This window comes from Schistocerca serialis, chromosome 7 (genome assembly GCF_023864345.2).
Source record: "Schistocerca serialis cubense isolate TAMUIC-IGC-003099 chromosome 7, iqSchSeri2.2, whole genome shotgun sequence".
NCBI classification, from domain to species: domain Eukaryota; kingdom Metazoa; phylum Arthropoda; class Insecta; order Orthoptera; family Acrididae; genus Schistocerca; species Schistocerca serialis.
Window position 1 is genome coordinate 274,366,544 of NC_064644.1, and position 22,269 is coordinate 274,388,812.

The 22,269-nt window shown below is 45.7% G+C and overlaps 1 protein-coding gene across 2 annotated transcripts in view; it reads left to right on the forward strand.

Moving 5' to 3' along the window:
* LOC126412649 (ras association domain-containing protein 10-like) overlaps positions 1-22,269 on the forward strand; it is a 1,122,590-nt gene that overhangs the window by 826,361 nt on the left and 273,960 nt on the right. The window contains exon 5 of one of the 2 annotated variants that reach the window (XM_050082344.1): positions 634-758. The exons of the other annotated variant lie outside the window; for it this stretch is intronic. The gene's annotated coding sequence lies outside the window, so the exon portion shown is untranslated. The remainder of the gene's footprint in view (positions 1-633; positions 759-22,269) is intronic. 2 annotated transcript variants of the gene reach the window in all.

A 22,269-nucleotide genomic window follows, 5' to 3' on the forward strand; every position in this document is an offset into this window, starting at 1 on the left:
GATAGCTCTTGAGGTAAGCACTTTACAGCCCACGTTTACTTGACCTTATTTTCTTGTTTTGGACCATATTACCACCTCTACAAAGATGAAAAACAAAGTACTTGCATTAGAAGAGTTTTGTATCACAGTATCTAAGACGGGGAAGTACTCCTAGCTCTTAAGATTTGCATTTTAGAGCCCCTGGTTGGCTGTGAGCACTATGGGACTCAACTACTGTGGTCATCAGTCCCCTAGAACTTAGAACTACTTAAACCTAACTAACGTAAGGACATCACACACACACATGCCCGAGGCAGGATTCGAACCTGCGACCGTAGCAGTCGCGCGGTTCCGGACTGCGCGCCTAGAACCGCGAGTTAGATTCCCTGTTTACTAGACTTTTCTCCTTGGAATGATCGTGCCTGTCATATCCGTGAATATCGACCATTCCTCCGGGGAAACCGTGCGTATTAGAAATCCCAAACAGTGTAATGTATTTGAAGACATCGCTTAGAGCAAACATAGTTTTTCATTCAAATGCAATTTCATTGAATCTCTGGTATTAAATTATACTATAATAGTTTTACTAGTTGATATGCATTTTAGGTCCACGATTATCGAAATATAACTGAAACTGAACATTTTAATTTCCAGTGGGCAATGTCACGTTGATAAAATGGTAATGGTGACGTGCTCGAGGTGAAAATAACCAGAAGAATTGAGGTTAACTTCTCGCAGTTCACACTGGTACACTACATCTACGAACAGCAAATTCTTAAGTGAGTACGGTAGGGCAATTGCTTTCCCTTACCAATGTAGCTATGTTGATTTAGATAAAAATTTATCAACGAATAATGCCACTAGTACTATAAATTAGTTAATAAGAGTCTCTGCTTTTTTAAATTCATCATTTATAATTTCTCCAGAAACATTTAATTTATTCGTACTTGAATGTAAATGTGCAACGTTTCAGTGACATTGTTATGTCTGCTTGCACTGATAAGCAAAACGACAATAGGTTACTTCGTAAGGGAACGTACAATTTCTCACATTATTATTTGTCACGTAGTTTAGTAGTCGCTTCTTATCAGTGTCTACATGTATGACTTCAGTGCCCCATCCTCAACTACATGTGACACGTAATGCTTCATTTGAAATAATAAGACAGACGAGTGGCTGCATTTGGCAGAAATACATACGTCTACATTACTAGATTCATAGAAATGTACAATATCTGCCTGAAGACGATGCAAACCGCCGAAACGAGTCACGAGTGTTAACATAAAATGGCGCTTTCACAGTTAACTGTGTTATTTTGTTTAGAATCTGTAACAGCCGCCGCTTTACGAATAACAGTCCAACGTTGAGAGAACGAGGAAACGGGAGGAAAGCAAAGCATATTACACAAGATTAGCATGGCGTCAACTGATAAAATATTCTGAACATGTTCTCCGACTCAAATTATAGTAACAACTTAATTTGATGCGGCTAATGTTTCGAGATTATTTTATCTAATTTGTAGGTGTTTGCGTGGAGTTGAAAAAACTCGATTACAACAGAGCATTCCTCCAAAACCAGCTTGCGAAGCGGTTTCATGCTTCCGCATTGCCGCAGAATATGGGGCTCTGGAAAGACTATTTCCGGAGCAGAACGCAGTTTCAAACTAGGTTGCTAAAGTAAAGGAACAAACACCGTCTAGATCACAATGTCTTTTTTTTTTTTTTTAACATCTGTCCTGCAAGGTGAATTTGTCAACAGTGGCATGATTGACATAAAACTCAAACTCACGGTTGTTAAATTGCGCCTTGCTGCATCAGATCTGAAGATTATATGTAGGGTAGATGTAAATAATATACTGTGATACAGGCAGTTTTTACTCATTTGTTATTCAAAAGTTTCACTGCTATTTACATGAGACTGATGTCGCTGTACAGACTTTGTACCATATTGACGATTAAGACTTCTTGACAAAGCAGCTCTTTTGTTAAGTGTTTTCTCACTGTACTTCATAGATCATTCAGTTCATGAAATAAAACAAGGACCATTGGAAATGTTATATTTCGCTCTAACAGTCTCACCGCTTCTTGAGGGCGTGAGCAGATTCGTGGGTTAACATTACGCTCCTCTTTTGAAACCGCTTTGCGCTGCGTTTCGAAACTGAGTTTGACCTCGTCTATCAGCTTGACCTTTCTCGCGAAGTTACGCGGTTTTAGAGTCTATAAGCATCCTAGACGCAGCTGTCCTGGAATTTAGAAGGCTGAGAAATGGGACTTGGAGCGAAGTCAAGGACTCTGCATCATCATGAAATGCTTAACGCGATCTCGCGGAAAAAAATTAGCTACGGTCGGAGGCCGGGGGAACTTTTACCTGGCGTTTGCCGTAAACGCGTAGTCGTCTCACCCTTGAAAGCACGCGGATTCATTGCTATGCGAGGTCGCTGCCGCTATGATTGCTATCAATGAAATGCGGGAGGATACGCTTAGCGGAACGTGTGAATGCTGGCTCTCCTGAGAATGTCGCAGGTACGTTTGCTCTACAGGTTGCGCAACTAGTAGATTTGTTTTTCATGTTTCCTAGCGGTACTGACTGCAACCCAGAAGACAGATTTATGTGTTTTAATAATATCTCCGTTCCTGAGAGAATTCATTATCAGTTGCTTAAGGGGGTAGGACGTCAAACGGACCAACAGGGAGCAGGAGAGGCACCACAGGACATTTTAGTTTCCACTGTCTATACTTTTACAAGTAAATTCATAAAACTTTGTCAGCATGACCAGGGAGGATTCAGGATTCACACTCGTAGCAGCGGAAGTTCAAAAACATAACAAAATAATTTTTTTTACATGTGAACTTTCATAATTTTTCACTTACTATTGGCTGCATTTGTTGCTATAGGTACACTTTTCTTCACAAGTAAGAGAGACTGTTTGATGAATTTTGCACAGCATACAAACCATACTTACAGGTGTCTGAAACTCTAGAATCTATTTAATGAATGAGCTGTTACGTTTTAAACTTTATGTTTAGAAAAAAATCAAATTTTGTAGTTAATTATCTCAATTTTTACCACAGTTTTTAATAGATTTGGAAAATTCTAGAGTTTCATACACCTGTAAGTATGCAGAATGCGATTTTCACTCTGCAGCGGAGTGTGCGCTGATATGAAACTTCCTGGCAGATTAAAACTGTGTGCCGGACCGAGACTCGAACTCGGGACCTTTGCCTTTCTCGGGCAAGTGCTTTACCGTCTGAGCTATCCAAGCATGACTCACGCCCCGTCCTCACAGCTTTAGAGCACTTGCCCACGAAAGGCAAAGGTTCCGAGTTCGAGTCTCGGTCCGGCACACAGTTTTAATCTGCCAGGAAGTTTCATACCTGTAAGTATGGTTTGTATGCTGTGCAAAAGTCATCAAAGAATCTCTCTTACTTGTGAAGAAAAATGTACCTATAACAACAAATGCAGCCAACAGTAAGTGAAAAATATGATGGAATTTCATATCTAAAAAAAAATTTATTTTGGTATGTTTTTGCACTTCCACTGCTATGAAAGTGAATCCTGAATCCTTCCTGGTCATGCTGACAAAGTTTTATGAATTTATTTGTAAAATTATAGACAGTAGAAAATAAAATGCCCTGTGGTGCCTCTCCTGCTCCAACTCGGCCCGTTTGACGTCCTACCCCCCCTTAATCTTATCCATTGGGCACACCGACCGAGGTGGCGCAGTCGTTAGCACACTGGAATCGCATTCTGGAGGACGACGGTTCAAAGGCGCGTCCGGACATTCAGATTTTGGTCTTTCGGGATTTCCCTTAATCGCTCTAGACAAATTCCGGAAATGTTGCTCGGAAATGATTCGGAGTTGTGCTCTGTCTCTCATGACCTGATAGTCGACGGGACGTTAAACTCTAATATTATTTCCTTCCTTCCATTGCGCATGTTCTCGAATGGAAAAGAAAACCACATCCAGTCACTTATTTGAGATATATTTTATACCCATAAACTAGTTTTTGAATCTTTCCAAACTCATATTAAAATGGGGCTCTTGGAAGTTAAATGTTGATTTCTGTAGTGTGATGGTGGATGCTGGCTCTTTGAGAAGGAGATGTATCAAAATACTTCAAGTACAGCCATGAGTACTAATACTGTATGGCCTAACGAATTCTGTTACTTACTGTGACAGTATCGACGGCATTGTGGTTGATAGCCACCTGGCACCTTCCACTGCGATTGTCTGTTGATCACAGATCACACTTTTCACAATGAATGTGGATATACGAGGACTGGCTACAACATAACGGGACTGATGCTGTTACAGAGTAAGAGCGCATGCGCCAAAGATGAACGACCAATAGCTGTGAAGCGTGAACCCTTCTCAGTCGAATGCAGCATTTCTGGTGTCGGTAGACAAATCAGTGTAACGGTGGGCTTTGTTTGTGTAAGAGTTGTTATTTTGTTTTGCCAGAAAAATAATATTGTGATAACATAGCAACGAATTGTCGAGAAGGTTCACATGAAACTATGGAAAACTGCTACTGAAACCTATCTGTTACTAAAAGAAATGTTTGGCGAAGACTATCTCATACGGTATGCGAGTTTTTTGAGTGGTTGAAGCTTTACCAAGTTGGCCGAGAAGACGTTGAAGTTGAGTCACGAACGGGAGGCATTTCGACACCAAAAACGCGTGAAAATATCTAAAAATAAGTAATATGATTCGATCTGACCGTCGGTTCAGTTTTCGATCGATTGCTGAAACTGTAGACAAAGAATACACAAAGCGAATTGTACGTAGGGAATTTAACATGAGAAAATTGAGTCGATCGAACGAAAAGAATCTTGTGGAAATGTATGTACTGACACTTTAAATAGCATTCAAAATCATACTAATTTCCTGATACGAAGGATAACATGTAACAAATCTTGGTTTTTCGCTTATGATCCCGAAACTAAGCGCCAGTCCGTCGAGAGCAAAAAATGCTCGAATGAGCTTATCAAGATTCAGAACGATGATGATTGTGTTTTTTTTCGATATTCGTGGAACTGTGTATCTTTACTGGGGGCCTGAAGGTGAAAATTTTAACTAAACATTACAACCTTGAGATTATTGCTAAATTCCGTGAGGAAATAAGAAAAAAGTGACCGAAATTATTGAAGAAAAAGTTATGGGTTCTGTATCATGATAAAGCACAAGTTCATACTGCACCGTCTATTAAGAGGTTTCTAGTGAAGTATAGCATACCAGTCTTAGACTATCCACCTTATTCGCCTCGTCTACCACCATGTGACTTTTATCTATGCCCCAAGGGCAAACCTGCATTAAAAGGAACGAGATTCGAGTGCGTTGAAGTAGAGAAAGAAAAAGCGGCGCGCGTCTTCAAGGATCTCACAGAGGAAGACTTCCAGCACTATTTCTATATCTGGAAAATTCCCCTGAAGCCTTGTAGGGATAGAGGATTGAGCATGTTGAGGAGGACAATAACTTAATATCAGTGTTTTTGAAACTGGTCTGTTTTGCCGGTCGATAATGGAACTTGAGACATTTTCCTTCCACTTTTCTAGGCTCCCGATCCGACACAGAGTTTTAGCCTGTCACAAAATTGCATCCTCCGAATGGAAGATTCGTTTGACGTGACTTACAAGTTTGTGGATTTAAATACGAAATCACAGCTAGCCATCCATGTCAACAGTATGAGTTTGAATTTTCGGAATTCCGTAACTGGGAGATGTTTCAACTCTTGCACCTGTACGACGAATCCAAAACCGTCAACTAACATTAAGAGCTTCTTGTGAGTGTAATTTTTATGCTCAGTAACAAATAAAAATATTTACAGAGACAGCGATGTTTTTAAGAAGTGCTTCATTTTAGTTGACATTGGCGAATTTGTCCGTGACCTACGTAAAGTTGGCCGCTTACCTCGGCGCTGAGGGGAAAATAGCGCGGCCACTACAGGATTAGTGGATGTCAGTGGGGAATGTTTTGTTGTTCGTCTTCCAGTACTGACAACTCACGGGCGTGCATGTCTCGTAGCGATCAGCTGCAGCACAGTAAACATTTCAAGTAACATGGATTCGTGAATGCGCATTATAGCAAAGGTAATCACCAAATGCGGTACATATTTGTAGCTAGGAATATAAAATTACGTTAAGGATGTTGTAATGCGAAGGTATGAGTAGAAGAAAAATGACGTTGAAAACATTTAGCTCAAAACATTTACTCAACATTTGTGATCGTGCCTCGTTGTTGTTGTGGTTGTTGTGGTCTTCAGTCCTGAGGCTGGTTTGATGCTCCTCTCCATGCTACTCTTTCCTGTGCAAGCTTCTTCATCTCCCATTACCTACTGCAACCTACATCCTTCTGAATCTGCTTAGTGTATTCATCTCTTGGTCTCCCTCTACAATTTTTACCTTCCACGCTGCCCTCCAATGCTAAATACTGCGTAAATGCATATAAAAATAAGTACAATTGCTGTTATTAATCTGTTAATCATCCGCACACAGAGACAACACAACAATTCTTTTTCAGGAAATTACGGTGTCACAACTTCGGGATCGTTGAGGGTGGCAGCAATGTGAAACAGAGAACAGTCGACACGAAGTGTTCCGAATGGTGCCGACGTCCAACGACCAGTACTAGGGGACCGAACTTATCACGCTCTTACTGTGGCTAGTCTATTGGGGGCTCATAACATATCTGTTTGTAGGTTAGCAATTAATAATAAGATCAGTACATATGAGGTCCGAGGTGGCGTTCCAAAATGTCAGTTTTGGCTCTGGAGCAAGAAAGTCTGACGAGCGCTCCTCTAAATGCAGCTCACGCGCGCAGCAAGGTTCCGTTGTAGAGTGGCGCTTAGGACGTCCCAGCTTCTCGATGCGCCACTGGTCCTCTCAAAGAGGACCAGTTGCCACTCCGGCCCGGAGGTCGAACAGCAAGAAGCAAGGACTCGGCGCATTAGGCGGGGTTCGCGGAATGGGGAAGGACGTCTGCTGCCGTGCAAAAAGCGGCACTGACCCCAACCAGAGGAGCTTATGCGTGTCTCAACACGCAGCAGTCTCAACTTAACACTACTCAATGCTCTGCAAAAATTTGAGAATTCAAAGAACGTTGAGAAATATCACCAAGAGCTGCTGGTAAAATTTGCCTATTGAACTACCTGTTTTGGCCCATGGACCATAATCAAGTTCCCGTACACTAATTCAAAGTACATGTACAAAGCACTACTATATTAAACTGTCACAATCTGTTAACTGGTGTACATGTTAACGAGAAAACAGACAGTACCTAACTCTGCCCATCTCCACTTTATCGATAAGCTGCACCGCCTGTAGTGCAGAAATTTCAGTGTATGCCAGTACTGTAGACACATACCTGCGAAAAACAAAATATTAATTACGTAACCTCACTTTTTCGAGTTTTATGTCTGTCCCTTGTAAACCTACTAGGGCTATTCGAAAGTAAGATCCGATCGGGCGCGAAATGGAAACCACGGCCGTCGATCGCGTGACGTTTCTCTTTTCAGTTCTGAACGCACAGTGAGCACGTAAAGATGCCCAGAAAACAGTGTCTCGCACCAAGTATGGGGGCATGATGGGAGACTTCGCCTGATGCCATGCAGCCCACACAACATAACAGTCATGCGTTTCCTTCTTTGTGGCAATTCTCGTCCGGACTCTGCAGGGGTATTGAAGATGCCACTTCATTGTTTTCGATAGGAAACGATCATACACAATACAGCTCGTAACTGGCTCATCCTGAGTTTCATCTCTGCTCACATGAACTGCTGGCTATGAAGACAATGTTTTGGCTCAGACAACGAGCTGTAGACCAGCGTAGAGAATTGGCGGAAAGTACAGGCGGCTGCCTCCCATGATGAGGGTATTAGAAAGTTGATACGACGCTAAGATAAATGCCTAAGCCGGAGAGGCGACTACGTAGAGAAGTAGCTGGAAGGTGTAATTGATTGTTGCAAATAAAACATTTTGATTTTCACTACGGTTTCCATTTCACGACCGATCGGATCTTACTTTCCGAATAGCCCTCGTATATCAGCGTACCCCATCATCAATCGTACTGCTACAGAAGAAAGGAGACACTGATGCGAAAATATAAATCTTTCACTAGGTTAGAGTGAAGTAAATGTTAAATATTCCTTCTCCTACATTATGAGGACATAAACACTTCCGTAATTGAGCAGATGACGCTTAAACATCTCTGACGCAGATTTCAAAACTGGATCCCGCTCCACTTCGTAAAAAGTAATATTCTCCTTCCAGAAGCTTTGTAGTCAACTCATTCTTCCGACTGAGAAGTGTTCCCTGTCGGTTCATGATGTCGACCAGGCCTTGACATTTTGGTATTGAAAGGAATTTTTCACAAAGCAATTTCTCGAAAGAGGAATCCGCCTGGTATTTGCTCTACTTCTCGTTGTCTCGAGCGACATTGCCTGCTTCGCAAATGGGAATTACAGCGGTAGTCACATACGTGAAACGGATCACGACACGAAATGATTAACCTCTGTGTGACTCCGATGCGTGGCATTTCAAGGCGCGACCGTGCCGGCACGTTTCTCGGGTAGTCTGCGAGGAATAAATACATGACGACGACGCCGTGCTTGGCGCCGCCGTTACCGTTACAAGGAGCAGCCACGGCGCCCCACATAGCTGTAACTTGGGCTACACTATAATTACATGATCTGGCTGCCCCGTGTCGTTACACACATTCGATTTCCTCCACAATAATCCGATTTTTGGATACAGTACCTTTTCCAGATTGTTGGAGGACGACGGTTCAATCCCGCGTCCGGCCATCCTGATTTCGGTTTTCCGTGATTTCCCTAAATCGCTCCAGACAAATGCCGGGATTGTTCCTTTGAAAGGGCACGGCCAACTTCCTTCCCCTTCCCTCCTTAATGAGACCGATGACCTCGCTGTCTGGTCTCTCCCCCCCCCCCCCCCCCCCCAGAAACAACCCAACCCAGATTGGTGCCGGCGGACTTTTTGTTACAATAGAAACAGATGGAAATAAGATTAAGTGTTAACACTTCCATAACATATCTACAGTCACCTGAGACTTGAGTGTCAGCTCAGTTGAATCTATCTGATGTTTTTGGCTGTTGGGGTGGGGGGGGGGGGGGGGGAAGGTGGGAGGGAGTTAACCGTAGCCGTGTTGAATAAAAACCCAGTTCAGGATTTGAACGTGCTCCTCCTGGATGTAGGTGCATAGGAGGCAAGCACGTTACCACCCAGCTAAGCAGGCAGACACAAAGGAGATGAAGAAGATCCACAGGACAGCACCACGTTTCCTCACGTGTTCGCTTTAGAAAGCACGAGAGTCAAACTCCTTTTGAGGATGCTAAAAGGCGTAGTGTGTCACGGATAAGGATACTATCAGAATAACGAGAGCGTACGTTCAAAACATTCCAAGAAGAATCAAGCAACGTGTTGCCTCTTCCATCCTATATACATCTTGTGAAATTAATAGGGCAGTAAAACTAGAGTGAGAGGTACTTCTACGGATGCCTCCTTGGCGCTAGTCACTCTCTCTTCACAACATTCGGTAGAGGAAAGAGTATTTTCTTTCGAGGGTGGGCGGGGGGTAGCATGGGGGAGGAGTGAAAGAGGGAATTTTGTGGATACACTATGTAGCCTGCAACACACTTATTCACGTAGATTACCTGTCAGTTTTATTACACACCAATGTTGCTAGTAGATATTTTTAAAAAATCGTCGAAGGGGGTCTTATACACAATAATTGTGTTTCTTGTCCTTACTACGAGATTTCAGATGCATTTTCTCTGGCGGTCTGGGGCAGACATTTGCAATTTCGTTTTTGCAGTGTGTCTGGAATCAGCCAAAACAGCTACTGCCCATCACGTCTTTTTTATTTTATATACACGCCAAGTTCCGTAGGACCAAATTGAGGAGCAAATCTCCAAGGTCATGGAACGTGTCAGTACATGAACTTACAACGTAAGAGTAATAAACATAAAAATGAGTGTTCATGAACCTGAAAAAAAGTCTGTCCATAAGTTTAAGTAAGTTTACAATAAGAATCAGCTTAATTTTTCAAGGAACTCCTCGACAGAATAGAAGAAGTGACCCATGAGGAAACTCTTCAGTTTCGATTTGAAAGCGCGTGGATTACTGCTAAGATTTTTGAATTCGAGTGGCAGCTTATTGAAAATGGATGCAACAGTACACTGCACACCTTTTTGCACAAGAGTTAAGGAATTCCGATCCAAATGGTTTGATTTCTTCCGAGTATTAGCCGAGTGAAAGCTGCTTATTCTTGGGAATAAACTAATATTGGTAACAAGAAACGACAATAAGGAGTATACGTATTGAGAGGCCAATGTCAAAATACCCAGACTCGTGAACAGACGTCGACAAGAGGTTCGTGAACTCACACCACTTATTGCCCGAACTGCCCGTTTCTGAGCCAAAACTATCCTTCTAGAATGGGAAGAGTTACCCCAAAACATAATACCATACGACATAAGTGAATGAAAATAAGCAAAGTAGATTAATTTACGTGTCGAAGTATCACTCACTTCTGATATCGTTCGAATAGTAAAAATGGCAGTATTAAGTCTTTGAACAAGATCCTGAACGTGGGCTTTCCACGACAGCTTACTAGCTATTTGAACACCTAGAAATTTGAACTGTTCAGTTTCACTAATCATATTGCCGTTCTGTGAGATTTTGTTGAATTGTGTGTTAGAAACTGTAAAAACTGAGTCTTACTGTGATTTAAGGTTAGTTTATTTTCTACAAGCCAGGAACTGAGGTCATGTACTGCACTATTTGAAACCGAGTCAATGTTGGACACAACTTCCTTCACTACCAAACTAGTGTCATCAGCAAACAGAAATATTTTAAAGTTACCATAATACTAGAGGGCATATCATTTATATAAATAAGGAACAGGAGTGGCCCCAACACTGATTCCTGGGGCACCTCGCACTTGACAGTACTCCACTCAGATCCCACATCACAGCCGTTATCAACACTGTGAATAATGACCTTTTGCTGCGTGTTGCTAAAGTAAGAGGTGAACCAATTGTGAGCTACTCCCCTTATTCCGTAATGGTCCAACTTCTGGAGCAATACTGTGAGATCAACACAGTCAAATGCCTTAGTTAAATAAAAAAATACGCCAAGCGTTCGAAACTTTTTGTTTAGCCCATCCAGTACATCACAGAGAAAAGAGAATATAGCATCTTCAGTTGCTAAACGACTTCTAAAGCCGAACTGTACATTTGATAGCAAATTTCATGCGACACCCAGTATCGAGGGGAAAGTGTCGGCTTATTACTCGTTTCAAACAAAAAGTGTTTTAAAGTCGATAGAGCAGTCCCAAATTAGTCTAGTCTGATATCCGTTTTATCGATATGCATTAACAGAGACAGTAAAAGACGGAAATCAACGAGTTCTCCAGCAGCGTCAGCACCGGCTTGGCTCGCAACGGCTGCTACCGCCTTGCAGCAGCGCTACTCGGTCGCTGTTGGAGTACTGCTTATTCTTCCTGTTTTACTGCCTTGTTAATACATATAGACAGAATGAATATCGCACTAGACTAATTTGGGACTGCTCTATTGAATGGCAACGCTTTAGAAATACTTTTGTTTCTAACAGATGATGAACTGGCGCATTCCGACGGCATTTAGTGGCTCATGAATGATGTCATGAGCAGTATTTGTTCAGGCTGACTCCAGTTACACAACGCGAAAACTAAGTTGCAAATACCTGCCGAAACACCAGAGAAAACGCGCATGACGACTCGTAGGAGTGACCCCAGGTCAAGTCCCCCGCTACGGTTTTTATCTGTATGTTCGGGATAATCTCATGGACTACTATAGAGATATCGATATGGTTTTCGGTCATATATAGACCGATTCACGGGGAAGGTTTGTGTATATAATTTATAAGTATTTAATGTAAAATGGCTGACCTATGTTGAATTAAAGTCATTAACCGCTGTGAAAACGACGCCATTGCTATCTAGCGGTTAATAGCAGAACTCATTAGGCTCATTCGTATGATTTGACCATCTGACAGCAGCACCAGGCCGATACGAGCTACCGCTGAAGAAGCCGGGCGCAAGATACCACAGACTACCTAAGCGTCCCTCAGTGCGGGATGTACTGTGTATTAAACTGATAAGAACCAATTTTTCCGTATAGAGTTGGCATACTGGGCAGCGCCGGAGCTCGTAACTTCTATCATTGCCGAGCGATGTCACTCCAAACACCAATTAATGTGGAACAGATCACATTTGTGCCTCCTGAGAGCTATCATGGCGTGTGGTGCTTCAGCCGTTTAAGCTTCATTTACTAACTTAAAGGTGTTCTCTGAATTTTAATCACAACTGTATGCAGTGGCCCTTAAAAAAATTTCCATCTATGACAGAAATGTCATCCGGTCGTACGTACTTAGTGCTACCTATGCAAAGCTAGGAAATTTAACAAAGGAAATCTGACACTTTAGTTAACTTGACCTATGACAACCAGTTGTTCGAAGTCCGACACTGTACTAAGCTACGTGTTTCACCCATCAGTCTTATTGCTGGCTTCAAAATTGATTTTTCCCATCCCTCCGTTCACGAATTTAACGTACAGAAAGTCTGTATTACTGGTGGTAATTACCCCCGCTGTGCGCTGTACAATTGCTTACGGAGTGTACAGAAAGACAAGACCTCGCAGAAGATTTAAATGTGTGGAAAAACCTTAAAAGTCCGATTCAGTTCTTTCATCTCCTCAGAAATAGTGTAAAGTAGTAACATATTTAGTTAAGTGAAATTCTTTTGGGACAGATACAGACGTTCGGCGTCAGCATGCTGAGTAAATCGTATGGAGCCAAGTGAAACGTATGTGTAACATTCAGACTAAACGCGCAGAACTTGCAGGTGATTTATGGCCCGTCTAGAACAGAATTTAGGCTTTGCTCGCCGCCGTTTTCCACTCCCAACGAAATGCACCGCCGTCAATCTTCTTTCATTTCATTGCGTAAACATAGCTTTCACGTTTGCAGATATTCACACCTGTGCTTCATTTGCAGAATGTCAACAATTTTGCGAAGCATTGCCACTAAATTATAATTTAACGCTGGGTCGCTGAGGGCTCTAGACGCGGAACGGTTTTCAGTTTCATTAAGGTCCCCCAAATTATACGTTGTCGCCTCGAAACCGGCCATTCGGCACCATTGCCAAGTAGCCCACTCATTTAAAGCGTTTTATCGTCCGAGTCTCCTGGAAATTTTTCCAGATGAGGAGCAGTCCTTCAGCGTGAATTACTGCAGGAAGGAGTCAACCCCCCCATAAAAAAATAAAATCCAGCTCCTTGCCGCTGTCTCCTTCTCCCCCCCCCCCCGTCTCTCTGTCTCTCTCTCTCTCTCTCTCTCTCTCTCTCTCTCTCTGTCTCTGTCTCTCTCCCTCTCTCTCTCTGCCTCTCTCTATCCTCCCTGTCCCTCTCCAGTTTTAGTGGTCTTCGTAACTGTGTGTCCAGAGGAGTAGAATAATTTGAAATGAGCTCGTAACTAAGTTAGCAGTTGCTTTGCTGAAATATATATTAAACTTGCTACAAGTTAACAGTTATCGACAGCTACCGATGAACATAATGTCTCATTTGATTCGCCTGGGCATTGAGTCAAACAGTGCTTGAATGGCGTGTACAGGTATGCCCATGCAGCTTCAACACGATGCCACAGTTCATCAAGAGTAGTGACTGATGTATTGTGACGACCCAGTTGCTCGGCCACCATTGACCAGACGTTTTCAATTGGAGAGAGATCTGGGGAATGTGCTGGCCAGTGCGCCAGTCGAACGTTTTCTGTATCCAGAAAGGCCCGTACAGGACCTGCAACATGCGGTAGTGCATTATCCTGCTGAAATGTACGGTTTCAAAAATGGCTCTGAACACTATGGGACTTAACGTCTGAGGTCATCAGTCCCCTAGAACTTAGAACTACTTAAACCTAACTAACCTAAGGACATCACACACATCCATGCCCGAGGCGGGATTCGAACCTGCAACCTTAACAGTCGCGCAGTTCCGGACTGTAGCGCCTAGAACCGCTCGGCCACCGTGGCCGGCAATGTAGGGTTTCGCAGGGATCGAATGAAGGGTAGTCACGGGTTGTAACACATCTGAAATGTAACGTCCATTGTTAAAGTGCCGTCAATGCGAACAAGAGGTGACCGAGACGTGTAACCAATGGCACCCCATACCGTCACGCCGTGTGATACGCCAGTATGGTGATGATGAATACATGCTTCCAGTGTGCGTTCACCGCGATGTCGCCAAATACGGATGCGACCATCACGATGCTGTAAACATAACCCGGATTCATTCGAAAAAATGACGTTTTGCCATTCGTGCAACCAGGTGCGTCGTTGAGTACACCATCGCAGTCGCAGCAATGGTCTCCGAGCTGATAGTCCATGCTGCTGCAAACGTCGTAGAACTCTTCGAGCAGATGGTTGTTCTCTTGCAAACGTCCCCATCTGTTGACTCAGGGATCAAGACGTGTCTGCACAATCCGTTACAGCCATGCGTATAAGATGCCTGTCATCTCGACTGCCGTTGGAATCCAGCACGGCGTTCCGCATTACCCTCCTGAACCCACCGATTTGATATTCTGCTAACAGTCATTGGATCTCGACCGCCGGCTTGGGTGGCCGAGCGGTTGTAGGCGCTACAATCTGGAACCGTGCGACCGCTACGGTCGCAGGTTCAAATCCAGCCTCGGGTATGGATGTGTGTGATGATGTGTTGGCAAATGTGCAAACACCTTGTAGATAGACGAGGCCGAAATGCACGCTATCTAACGCAGACGGGCGTGAATTCTGGAACAGGATAAGTATTGAATGCTAATAAGAAAAGTATGCAGCTCCTCGAATACTTAACTTTTATTTATCGTTGTTGTGAATACAGCATTCTTGATGAGACATTTCATACGATAACTATCAAACTATGTAAGGGTAATGGCGCCTTGCTAGGTCGTAGCCATGGACTTAGCTGAAGGCTATTCTAACTGTCTCTCGGCAAATGAGAGAAAGGCTTCGTCAGTGTAGTCGCTAGCAAAGTCGTCGTACAACTGGGGCGAGTGCTATTCCGTATCTCGAGACCTGCCTTGTGGTGGCGCTCGGTCTGCGATCACACAGTGGCGACACGCGGGTCCGACATGTACTAAATGGACCGCGGCCGATTTAAGCTACCACCTAGCAAGTGTGGTGTCTGGCGGTGACACCACATTCCTCCCCCGCAAATCGGCGAACGGTCGTGTTATAAGGCTTCCGCCCGCCGTGGGGAGGACCCCATGTTGACGTAGGCGATGAGGTGGGGAGAACAACAGGCGAGGCTGTGCCACCCGCACCCGGCCATTCGGTCCGAGGGGTGCTAGGAAACGCCTGAAAACCTAGTCCAGGGTGCACGTCAACATGCGGTGTATGCGCCCGTAAAGAGACAGGAGGGGCCGAAGGGTCGACCTCCATTGTGTCGGGGTACCCGACGCGCGAAGACGCCATGTGGTCCGGAGCGGGCAAGAGTTCCATGGCGGAGGACAGCTGGTCACGGGAAGCGATCGGCGGCGCGTGACCCAGGGAGGCGCTTGGCGGCTGCAGCGAAGCGTCGAATGCGGGCGGCGCCGGCGGGAGAACAGGCGGCGGCGGCGGCGGCTGCGGCGGCGCGTCGCCATGGGGCAATATGGAAGGCATCGTCGGTGACACCTGGGGATGAGGCGAGCCAGTAGATGGATCCCCAGGGCGCTGACCGGACGGCACCGTCGCTGAAAGCACACGGGGAGCGGCAGGACCCGGGCGACGACAGAGGCGCAGCTGATTGAGATGCCGACGCACCTCACCAGAGGCCCCCAAAACCAAATACATCGCGCGGCCGAGGCAGCGAAGAATGCGCCCAGCGAGCCAACGCCGTGAACCTCGATAGTTGCGATAGAATACAACGTCGCCTGGAGCAAAAGCAGAAGTCTGCCGCTGCACAGGAACCTGATGCGGCGGATGCAGCAAAGACATCAGGGTTCGATGAGGACGACCGTAGAGCAACTCAGCCGGCGAGCGACCATCTCGGGGCTGAGAGCGATACGAAGACAAAAAGAGCAACAATGCGTCCTCCCGAGAATGCGACTCTTTCAACTTCAACATCTGTGACTTGAAAGTCCGGACCAATCGTTCAGCGGCACCGTTTGACTGAGGCGAAAACGGCGCGGATGTCAGATGTTGAATACCATTGGCCTGGCAGAATGACTGAAATTCTGCGGACATGAATTGTGGGCCATTGTCGGAAACAATAGTCTGCGGAAGACCTTCAATGCAAAAGATAGCAGACAACGCTTGGATGGTGGCAGAGGACGTCGTGGAAGACATCCGGACAACAAAAGGAAAATTACTGAAGGCATCTACCAGAACCAACCATCGAGCATTCCAGAATGGACCAGCAAAATCGATGTGCAAGCGTTGCCAAGGAGAAGTGGTTTTTGGCCAAGCAAAGACTTTCCGCGGCGGTGCGGATTGTTGTTCGGCACACGCCATGCAAGAAGAACACATATTCGTAATCGCAGCATCGATTCCGAACCAAGTACAGTGCTGACGAGCAAGTTGTTTCGTGCGCACTATACCCCAATGTCCTTGGTGAAGAAGCCGTAAAACAGAGGACTGTAACGAACGTGGGACCACGACTCTGGACTGATCATTATCAGAACGCAACAACAAAACACCACGTCGTACAAAAAGTCTCTCCTTATGAGCAAAAAATCGGCGAACCAACGGATCCTCGATCCGAGACTTTGACAAAGGCCATTGCGTAGCAACAAAACGCAAAACGGTAGCAAGGACAGGGTCAGCAGCTGTGGCTGTAGCGACACGACGAAAATCAATCGGAAACGATTCGACCACTTCATCGGTTTCCGAATCAATGAACATGCAATCAAGTTCGGAAGAATCGAATGCTCGATCCTCAGCAACAGGCAAACGGGACAACGCATCGGCGTTTCCGTGCTTAGCAGTGGACCGATACAAGATATCGTAGCGGTACTGCGAGAGGAAAATAGACCAGCCAATGAATTTCTGCGCTGTACGCGGATGTACAGGGTTGTTCGGATGAAAAAGCGACGTCAAAGGTTTGTGGTCTGTGATGATGGTAAAGTGACGACCATACAAGAAATCATGGAACTTAGTAACACCAAACACGAGAGCCAAAGCTTCTTTCTCCATCTGGGAATAATTGCTTTGCGCAGACGAGAGCAATTTGGACGCAAAGGCAATAGGGCGATCATGCGACCCATCTTTGTGCGCAAGCACAGCACCGATCCCGAAATCCGATGCATCTACCACCAACAAAAGGGGTTTCTGGGGATCGAATGGCGTAAGGCAAGTATTAGAAAGCAACGCCGATTTCAACTGGCGAAAGGCGCGTTCGCATTCCGTCGTCCAGACGAACGGAACACCCTTACGGCGTAAGCTATGAAGCGGAGCTGAAATTGAAGAGGCATTGCGCACATTCACTCACACCTTGTGATTCTAAATCGTGTAATGTTCTTGCGACCTCAACACGCAATGCGTGGGGAACATTACGCGCTCGGAAAAATTTCGGTTGCGCGTTGACTTTCAGTTCCAAATGTGCTTCATAGTTCTTAGCGCAACCTAGGCCCGGTGCAAAAATAACTGCAAAGTTTTCACATAGCCGAGAAACACTGTCTGAAGGCACAGTCTGATTCACTGATAGGACCTGATTTACTATAGACATGTTAAACAATTGAAATAAATCTAAACCAAACAAGTTCACTGCTGTAGAAGAACGAAGAACGTAAAATGACACAAGTTTTGTTTGTCTCTTGTATGTTGCAAGAAAGCTGCACTGTCCTAACACAGGGATCTGCTGTCCTGAATAACTTTTTAACTGAACATTTGCGGCACGCAACGGAGGTTTGCCCAGTTGTTTGTACGTGTCGTGATTAAGCAATGAAACTGCAGCTCCGGTATCGAGCTGGAATGGTATGACCTTGCCATTAAAGTCCAAATCTACAAAAAGTTTATTGTCCTGCCGACGAAAAGAGCGATTGTCTTGTGCAATTTGAACAGACACTGGTACAGAATCACTTGTTAATTGACGTGATTTCCGGCGACGTCGACGCACACTTTTTGTGGGACGAACACAGTCACTGTTAGAGAAAGTGGCACTGGACGAAGTGGAAGTAACGACATGAATGTCCATGGGCGATTGTTCACGAGCCTGAGTATTCGTGGTTCGATTCCGGCGCGAAGCAAAGGGCCTGGAATGATTAAGAGTGTCTGATCGGAGCTTTTTTTGGCAAACACTTTGAACATGTCCTTTCTTATTACAGAAAAAGCAAATAGCTTTGCGTGACGGGCAATTGTCACGCGAATGTCTAGTAGCACACCGCGGGCATGATTTCACTGCTGCATTTGTTCGCTTTCGCGGGACACGTGGTTGTGCGGACGTGCGCGAAGGCTGTTTACAGTTCCTTGCAGCGCGCCCGGCGGGCCGGTTAATGCGACACACAGCTGGCGAAGTTTCAAATGATTCCTGAGCAAAGTCAAGTGTGTCTTGTCTATCCAATATGTCTATCACTTGTTGAAGGGAGGGATTGACGAGTTTCAAAATCTGTTCCCGTATGCGAACATCAGAAACGGTCTGTGCTATTGTATCACGCACCATAGTATCTGAATAAGGAAGGCCACAGTCACATTCAAACGCACAATCCCTAGTAAGGCCTTGCAAAGTTGCAACCCACTCCCTATTAGTTTGACCGGCCGTACGTTTCGTACGAAAGAAAGTATACCTCTTTGCAACTACATTGACTGTTTCTTTGAAATAGGCGTCCAATGCCGACAAAATTTCTTCGTAGGACAGAGTTGCTACGTCGCGTCGGGGAAACAATTTCACTATCACACGGTAGGTGGACATACCGACTCAGGATAATAAGTGAGGCTGCCGCTCATTACCTTGAATTCTGTAGGCGTCGAGATGAAATCCAAACTGGCGTGACCACTCAGTCCAGGTCTCTTGCTGTGCATCAAAATTGCGAAACGGCGGTGCAACTGCATGGTGTGGCTGCGGTAGCGGTGAAGCGGCGGCTGCCGCATCGGTTTGAATGGCACGTTGACCCTGGACGAGCTGTCCAAGGGCATCCAATAACGCCTGCGTCTGCTGATTCCTCAAGCGATAAAATTCGGACAGTACATCTGGCGAAGCCATGACACAAGTAAATGTAAGCAATTAGAAAGAACACGTTTTTCTCGTCGCCAACGATGTGTTGGCAAATGTGCCAACACCTTGTAGATAGAGGAGGCCGAAATGCACGCTATCTAACGCAGACGGGCGTGAATTCTGGAACAGGATAAGTATTAAATGCTAATAAGAAAAGTATGCAGCTCCTCGAATACTTAAATTAATTTATCCTTGTTGTGAATACAGCATTCTTGATGAGACATTTCATACGATAACTATCAAACTATGTAATGCTAATGGCGCCTTGCTAGGTCGTAGCCATGGACTTAGCTGAAGGCTATTCTAACTGTCTCTCGGCAAATGAGAGAAAGGCTTCGTCAGTGTAGTCGCTAGCAAAGTCGTCGTACAACTGGGGCGAGTGCTATTCCGTATCTCGAGACCTGCCTTGTGGTGGCGCTCGGTCTGCGATCACACAGTGGCGACACGCGGGTCCGACATGTACTAAATGGACCGCGGCCGATTTAAGCTACCACCTAGCAAGTGTGGTGTCTGGCGGTGACACCACATGTGATGTCTTTAGGTTAGTTAGGTTTAAGCAGTTCTGAGTTCTAGGGGACTGATGACCTCAGAAGTTAAGTCCCATAGTGCTCAGAGTCATTTGAACCATTTTTGATCTCGACCAACGCAAGCAGCAATGTCGCGATACGATAAACCGCAATCGCGATAGGCTACAATTCGACCTTTATCAAAGTCGGAAACGTGATGGTACGCATTTCTCCTCCTTACACGAGGCATCACAACAACGTTTCACCAGGCAACGCTGGTCAACTGCTGTTTGTGTATGAGAAATCGGTTGGAAACTTTCCTCATGTCAGCACGTTGTAGGTGTCGCCACCGGCGCCAACCTTGTGTGAATGCTCTGAAAAGCTAATCATTTGCATATCACAGCATCTTTTCCTGTCAGTTAAATTTCGCGTGTGTAGCACGTCATCTTCGTGGTGTAGCAAGTTAAATGGCCAGTAGTGTAGACCTCTGAAAACGAACGAATCATTTATTGTAGCTGTGTGTACAGGCAATCCAACGCAGTATATCAAGACATTTATACACGAAACAAAGGTCTCTGCTGATGTGGTACTACTTTGAGAAGACGTCCCTAATTGAAATGAAACAAAGCCAGCGATAACTGTGAAAGGAGGTGTCATCAAGTTATGTCTTCATGGTGGTCTTCCTTTTATTTTCCAGCAAGTTATAAAAGGAGGAGGACCCTCGAAGCTCAATGTATTAGCGTTCCGAGAGAAACTTACCGTAAATTTGCGACTGTCAGTGTGGGCGCCGTGCGGAATCTAGGCGGTTTGTTGCAGAGGCCCTGCGTGATTAATGAGCCAGCGCTGAGGTAGCTGGCGGTTGCGCTCCTGGCAGCGACTCGTTACAGAATTGATTACCCCGGGAGCCGCGTACTTTACACGCGTCGCGGGAGACAACTTTGATTTCTTGCCCGCTTAAGCTGTCTGGCTAATGAGAATGTCGCGTATTTATCGACACTGGCCTTTGTGCGGGCCCCTCCGCCTGTCGCGTGACTGCGGACTCCGCGTGTGGCGAGCCGCAGCCGCGGGGCCGTATCCCGCTATATTCGTCACTTCAGGCACCAATTACAAGGAAAAACTGCTCCGTGGATCATTTCGGTAGACAAATGCTGTCGTTACTTAATGAGTCTGTGCTGCTAATTTGAGTAGTTGTAGTTTGTTATTTCAATAAATTACCTTCGATATCGGAGCGTTTGTTCAGGTGATTAGACAAAGTTCTCAGTACTTAATTTTACACCCGCTATAGGAGACCTTCAAAATTCTTAATCTTACCTGTAAGATAAAACTTGTGGTAGGCTTCCAACGTTGTGTCGTGAAGTCGCGGAGGATGCCAGCGCCCGTTATGTGAATAGAGACCTCGAGTTAGATCGCTAATAACAACAGTTTACTTGTTGTAAAAATATTTATTTATTTACGAGTTTCTGGAATATTCTGATGATAGGCTGTATCCGAAACGCATAATGAATAAACGTTTTTAACAACAAATGAACTGGAACCAGATAATGTAGCGGAAAAGAGGTGTGGTACCACGTATCGATACCATCCTGTGAGCGTCGCGAAGTTGACAATGAAAATGCAAGTTTCCGTTAGACACCGATGGCGATCGCGTGGGATCTGGTGGACCCGATGGTGCGCACCCGCTGAGCCACGCCTCAAGTGGCTCTGTACCGTGAGCGTCGTCTGCCGCTGGCACATAGGACAGCCAGTGGCAGCCACTCGCCTGCTGGCACTTGGAGCCTCTCTGCTGTGACACCGTCGTTACACTTTCTTCAGGGAGCCCCACCCTTGTCGTCATCGTAATAGCTGGACTTGTTTCTTGTTACATTATTGGTAATGAGCCTTCATACACTCCTGGAAATGGAAAAAAGAACACATTGACACCGGTGTGTCAGACCCACCATACTTGCTCCGGACACTGCGAGAGGGCTGTACAAGCAATGATCACACGCACGGCACAGCGGACACACCAGGAACCGCGGTGTTGACCGTCGAATGGCGCTAGCTGCGCAGCATTTGTGCACCGCCGCCGTCAGTGTCAGCCAGTTTGCCGTGGCATACGGAGCTCCATCGCAGTCTTTAACACTGGTAGCATGCCGCGACAGCGTGGACGTGAACCGTATGTGCAGTTGACGGACTTTGAGTGAGGGCGTATAGTGGGCATGCGGGAGGCCGGGTGGACGTACCGCCGAATTGCTCAACACGTGGGGCGTGAGGTCTCCACAGTACATCGATGTTGTCGCCAGTGGTCGGCGGAAGGTGCACGTGCCCGTCGACCTGGGACCGGACCGCAGCGACGCACGGATGCACGCCAAGACCGTAGGATCCTACGCAGTGCCGTAGGGGACCGCACCGCCACTTCCCAGCAAATTAGGGACACTGTTGCTCCTGGGGTATCGGCGAGGACCATTCGCAACCGTCCCCATGAAGCTGGGCTACGGTCCCGCACACCGTTAGGCCGTCTTCCGCTCACGCCACAACATCGTGCAGCCCGCCTCCAGTGGTGTCGCGAC